This window comes from Triticum aestivum, chromosome 5D (assembly GCF_018294505.1).
Source record: "Triticum aestivum cultivar Chinese Spring chromosome 5D, IWGSC CS RefSeq v2.1, whole genome shotgun sequence".
NCBI lineage: Eukaryota > Viridiplantae > Streptophyta > Magnoliopsida > Poales > Poaceae > Triticum > Triticum aestivum.
This window is the reverse complement of record NC_057808.1, coordinates 103,129,325-103,135,857: the sequence shown is the minus strand read 5'-3', so window position 1 is coordinate 103,135,857 and position 6,533 is coordinate 103,129,325.

Below are 6,533 nucleotides of genomic sequence, written 5' to 3'. Positions count from 1 at the left end.
GGTCATGTCTACATAGTTCTCGAACCCGTAGGGTCCGCACGCTTAACGTTCGGTGATGATCGGTAATATGAGTTTATATGTTTTGATGAACCGAAGGTAATTCGGAGTCCCGGATATGATCACGCACATCACGAGGAGTCTCGAAATGGTCAAGACATAAAGATTGATATATTGGACGCCTATATTTGGACATCGGAATAGTTCTGGGTAAAATCGGGATTTTACCGGAGTGTCGGGGGGGTTACCAGAACCCCCCGGGAGCTAATGGGCCTTGATGGGCCCTAGTGGAGAGAGAGAGGGGCCAGCCAGGGCAGGCCGCATGCCCCTCCCCTTGAGTCCGAATAGGACAAGGAAGGGGGGGGGGCGACGCCCCCCTTGCCTTTCCCCTCTCCCACTCCTTCCTTCCCCCTCCTAGTGGGACTAGGAAAGGGGGGGTCCTACTCCCACTAGGAGGAGGACTTCTCTTGGCGCGCCCTCGTAGGGCCGGCCGGCCTCCCCCCTTTCTCCTTTATATATGGGGGCAGGGGGCACCCCAGGACACACAAGTTGATCAGTTGATCTTTCAGCCGTGTGCGGTGCCCCCTCCACCATAATCCACCTCGGTCATATCGTAGCAGTGCTTAGGCGAAGCCCTGCATCAGTAGCATCATCATCACCGTCATCACGCCGTCGTGCTGATGGAACTCTCCCTTGAAGCTCTGCTGGATCATGAGTTCGTGGGACGCCACCGAGCTGAACGTGTGCTGAACTCGGAGGTGCCATGTGTTTGGTACTTGGATCGGTCGGATCATGAAGACGTACGACTACATCAACCACGTTGTCGTAACGCTTCCGCTTACGGTCTACGAGGGTACGTGGACGACACTCTCCTCTCTCGTTGCAATGCATCACCATGATCTTGCGTGTGCGTAGGATTTTTTTTGAAATTACTACGTTCCCCAACATGGGCTCCATGGTGACCTCCGTCCTGCCGTCCTGCTGGTCTTGGTCTCATTGCACCGATATGGAAACCTTTGTCTGATGCCTCGAGACTCCTCGCCCGCGCTTGCCCCTTTAGCACCAAAGAGGAAACAAGGACACTGCGCATGCTGGCGCCCGCCTGGCACCAGTCGTCATGGCTTGCGTCACAGGAACCTCGCGAGGTGTCCCTTGCCTTGATCTCTACTCCCCTCACGAGCCAGCCTGGTGAGGCCGCTCCCGAGGAAGTCTTGAGTCGTCCGCCTCGCGTGGCTTGGCCCCTCGCAAGGGTCTTGAGCGTTTGCTGGTGAAGATTGGTCGTACGGGGCCGCTGGTGGAGCCACGTCATGGGCCGCAGGCAGGCAAGTCTGGGGACCCACGTTCCCAGGACGCCGACAGTAGCCCCCGGGCCCAAGGCGCGCTCGGACTTGGCTTCGAGGCGAAGCCAAAGGGCAAGTGCGGAGTGCCGTGGGCCCCAACAGCCTGCGGCCTTGGTCAACACGCGGCGATTGATTGGACGTGGGCGTCTCCGCTTCCCTGCGCTGCCTTGGCAATTGCCCAACTCGACGAGTCCCTGCTGCATGCAGAGAAATATCATCATTACCTGTGATCTTGGGGATCGCCGGTTGGCATTCTCCTGCTATAAATGAGGAGAGGTGTGGAGCCCCCGTTGCTCATCTCTTCCTGCTTGCTTCTCCTTCCTTGCCCCATTGCTAGCAGCGACCCCCATGGCGCCCACGAAGAGGTTCTCGGCCGCGGAGAAGGGGAAGGCCCGCCAAGAGGGGCCTGGCTCTCCGCCGCCCAAGCTTGGGCGCGGTCGTCCCCGCAAGCATGCCGCGACCCCCGCCGTGGCTCCTCGCAGCCGCGAAGGCGCTTCTTCTCGTGGTGGGGTTCGCCCAGATCGTGACAGCCCCGTCGATGAAAGGAGGCGCGCTATGGTCACACGGCCTCCCCGGCCGTGCTTCCACTCGGCGGAGGTGCCGCCAGAGTTCGTCATTTGGTCGGAGAACCCAGCCGGCACCTGGCTTCAGCTCCCGTGCTTATGCGCCGGCTAGTTGCCGGCAACAGATCCAGGCGGGCTCTGGCTGCAGGCGGACGGCTGCTGCAGGAAAGCTTCGGTGCTGGCCGCCGCTCGCCTAGCTACGTCGACTCCCCTTCCGGTGACAGCTCCAGCAGCGGCGGCTATGATCAGCCGCCACGCCTCCGCGCCCGCTTTGAGGGCGGCAGCGGGTCGTCTCGTCGCCGCGCCCCAGTAAAGCGCGAGGAGGGTTTCGGCTGAGCTCAGGAGAGCACTATGGGTCCATCCTCGCGAGCTGCTGCAGGGGCATGCGCTGCTTTTGTTTCGTTCTTCCCTTCCTTCCTGCATTGAGAGAGAGACAAGTATGGGGCCCCGCGGGGGCGTGCAAGAAACTAGGATTTCCAAGTTGTTAAGCTGTGTTTATTGTTCATGTGTTGCGTCACAATATCAATGTTTTATATAGGCGCGTAGAGATAACTTAACTCGACACGCTCGAGGTAGTCTTTGCTTCATGAAGCACGCATTTCCTAGTACCTGGCGAGGCCTCCTTGGCGTGGGAGGTGTCTGGGAACTGCAAAAATTTGTTAGGAAACTTTTGTTCTTCCAAGCCCTGGTCACAGGCGCCGCCAGCCACGATTCAGCGCTACACATCGTGGTACCCGAGGGCAGGGATTGAGAGAAGCGCGCCAGCTTATGAGCTCGAACGAGGGTGCCTCACGAAAAACAGGGAAAAATCCTCACGAGGGCACCTGTCCAGCCCCCTCGCGAGGCATGCGAGAGAGTACAGGTCGAAACAAGGAACCGAAGGCAGAAACAGAGGCAAAAGGCGATGGAACCAAACCCGCAAGGAGCACCAGAAAGCAAATTTCATTAAAGAGAGGCAAACCAACTACGGAAAGCAAATGAAAATCCGCGTCCGGCACTTAGTCTAGTCTTCTTGTCTTCTCACCACCGCGGAGCTAAGTGCTGCCACTAGGACGTGGGAGGGAGCCCTAGAGGCCCGAGGGCAGCACTCCTGAGACTCCGGGGCGTGTATAGCCCCACTCATTATTACGTGAGAGTGTCACGAGCGGAGACCTTCACAGGCACGGGGCCTTCTTCACAGGCGTTGGGCCTTTCTTCATGGGTAGAACTTCCGGAGGTGCTGGATGTTCCAGGCGTTCTGGATGGGCACCCCGTCCTGTGTCTCCAGGCGCACGGCGCCAGGCCTGGAGACATGAGCGACCCTAAATGGGCCCTCCCACATGGGTGAGAGCTTATGCAGCCCTTCCCTAGAGAGCACCCGCCTTAGGACGAGGTCACCCACCTCGAGCGTCCTGGAGCGGACGCTACCACAGTGCAGCTATTATCAATGATCATGTGGTTGGGGACCCCAAACCGGCTCACGAGACCATTGATGAACTTGACTGCGGAGTCGGCTGGGATGGTGCGGACGGCTTCTACCTCCGCCCACTTGGTGAACTTGTCGATGGCGACATAGAGGTAGCGGTAGCCCCCAAGCGCTCGAGGGAACGGGCCCAAGATATCCAGCCCCCAGACCGTGAATGGCCACGAGAGTGGAATGGTCTGGAAGCCCTGAGCCGGCTGATGGATCTTCTTGGTGTGGAACTGACATGCCTCACAGGACTTCACCAGCTCAGTCGCGTCGTTGAGTGCCGTAAGCCAGTAGAATCCGCTGCGAAACTCCTTGCCGATGAGGGTCCGTGACGACGAGTGGTGTCCGTCCCCACAGCGTATGTCGGCTAGTAGCTCTTTCCCCTGCTCCCTGGAGATGCAACGCAGGGAAACGTCAGTTGGCCGCTTCCTGTATAACTCGCCGTCCTGGATGCAGTATGTCGTGACCTGTTGGGCCACACGCTCTGCGTCCTCCTCCTTCTTGGGCAGCGTCCCTTGCGTTAGGTATTCCTTGAACTCCTTGGTGCAGCACCCCTCCTGAGGCTTGAGCGCCAAGAGTAAGCGCGCTCCCGAGGTCGGGCCGCAGGCCGGGGCTCCCGTGGCAGGTGGTTGAGGGAGCTCCTCCCAAGGAAGCGCTGTTCTTGAAAGTGGTGGTGTTGCCGATGGCTTGAAGAGCCCCTCCTTGAAGACGCCAGGCTCTTGGGGTAGCCGCTTGGATGCTCTCCTGCGATGTCGTCGGCTTCCTTGTTGGTGCCATCGGGCACGTGCTGCAATTCCAGGCCCAAGAACTGCTTCTCCATCTTGCGTATCTCCGCGAGGTACGCCTCCATGTGCTCGTCCTTCGGCTCATATACCTTGTTGGAGAAGTTGACGAGGAGCTGCGAGTCACCCTTGATGGTGAGGCGCTTCACCCCCAGGGCCACCGCAGCCTTGAGGCCAGCTATGATGCCTTCGTACTCTGCTATGTTGTTGGAGACCTTCTCGCCCTGCTGGAAGCAGAGCTGCACGGCGTAGTAAAGCTTGTCCTGAGTGGGTGAGATGAGCACCGCTCCAGCCCCCGCGCCCTGGCATGCAAAGGCACCATCGAAATACATAACCCAGCCATCTGGCGCTTCACTCCCCGGCGAGAGGGACCGATCCTCGCCTTCTTCAAGCCCTGGGGCGTCTGTCTATTCTGCCACGAAATCGGCGAGCGCGGCTCCCTTGATGACGCTGGTTGTGCTGAACTCCAACTGAAATGCCTGCAGCTCGATGTTCCACTCAGCGACTCTCCTGGCGGAGTGGGGGCTCCTGAGCACCCTCTCCAATGGGTAGGCCGAGACGACCTTGATGGGGTGACCTTGGAAGTAGTGCCGCAGCTTACGCGAGGCCACCAGGAGCGCGAGTAGGAGCTTCTGAGGCATGGGGTAACATGCCCTCGGATCCCGCAACACCGTGCTGACAAAATACACAGGATTCTCGACGAGGGCGGGTGCATTGACGAGGCTTGTGACTTCCGGAGGTTGGGGCGCCTCCTGAGATGACGAAGCCCCCAAAGCCTAGTTGCTCATTGGGGCCTTTGCAGGCCCAAGTGTGACGTCTTGCTGAGCCTGGTCCTTTGCTGACGTCGCCGCAGCCCTCATGGTGCCCTCTGGGTCTTGCGCCGCCCCGGCTGAGGGGGCGGCTTGGCACGACGCATCCCTGACCCAGCGCTCCTCCCTGACCGCCACAAGAGCTACGCTGGCGGAGTAAGGGGTGGCGGCAAGGTACAACACCAGGGGCTCGAGAGGTCGGGGCGCCACCATCACTGGAGGGCTTGTCAGGTATCTCTTGAGGTCTTGAAACGCTTGGTCAGCCTCCGGGGTCCACTCGAATGGGCCCTTCTTCTTCATCAACTTGAAGAATGGTAGGGCGCGCTCTCCCAGCTTGGAGATGAAGCGCCCCAACGCAGTCATGCGACCGGCAAGCTTCTGCATCTCCTGAAGGGTTTGTGGTGGGCTCATGTCTTCGATTGCCTTGAACTTCTCTGGGTTGGCCTCGATCCCTCTGTGGGACATGAGGAAACCCAGCAGCTTGCCGGAAGGGACACCAAACACACATTTCTCCGGGTTGAGCCACAAGTACACCCGGCGCAGGCTTTCGAAGGTCTCCTCCAGGTCCTGAATTAAAGTTCTCTCCTCTGAGACTTCACCACAATGTCTTCGACGTAGGCTTTAGCGTTTCTCCCAAGCTGCTGACCCAGGGCGATGTGCATCAGCCATTGGAAGGTCGCGCCCGCGTTGCGTAGCCCGAACGGCATGCAAGTGTAGCAGTATACCTTGCACGGGGTCAGGAAGGCCGTCTTCTCGACATCTTCTACCGCCATCTTGATCTGGTGGTAGCCTGAAAACGCATCCAGGAAGCACAGTAGGTCGCACTCGCCAGTGGAGTCGACGATCTGCTCGATGCATGGAAGCAGGAACGGATCTTGGGGGCAGGCCTTGTTGAGGTTGGTGAAGTCAACACACATGCGCTCCTTTCCGCCTTTCTTGGGCACAATGACGGGTTTTTCCAACCATGCAGGGTATCGGACCTCGCGAATGACACCTGCTGCCTCCAGCTTGCGGGTTTCTTGGATGATGAAGGACTGCTTCTCCGTGGAATGCCGCCATGCCCTCTGCTTCACTGGGCGTACATTGGGGCACACCTTCAAGTGGTGCTCAATCACTCCTCTTGGGACCCCTACCAGCTAATCGGGCTCCCAGGTGAATACTTCTTTGTTTGCACGCAAGAACTTCACCAGTGCCTCCTCTTGATCGGGGTCGAGGTTGGCACCTATGGTGAAGGTGGCCCCCGAGGACCCATCTTCCTCGACCGACACTTGCTTGGTTTCTGCCCGGTCTTGAGTGAACAACTTCTTCTTCTTGGTTGGCACGGCTTCCTTAACTCCGGAGGTGTCCACATCGGCTGGTTGCGCCATCGCGGCGGTCTTGAGGGCAAGCTTGAGTGCCACCAGAGCCTCCTTGGTATCTCCTACTATGGTGAGGACGTCCTTGCTCCCAGCCATCTTCATGAGGTTGTAGGTCAGATGTGTCGCCGCCATGAACTGAGCCAGAGCCGGGTACCCGAGAATGGCGTTGTACGGGAGGCCGATGTGGGCGATGTCGAAGTCGATCAGCTCGGTGCGGTAGTTGTCACGAGTGCC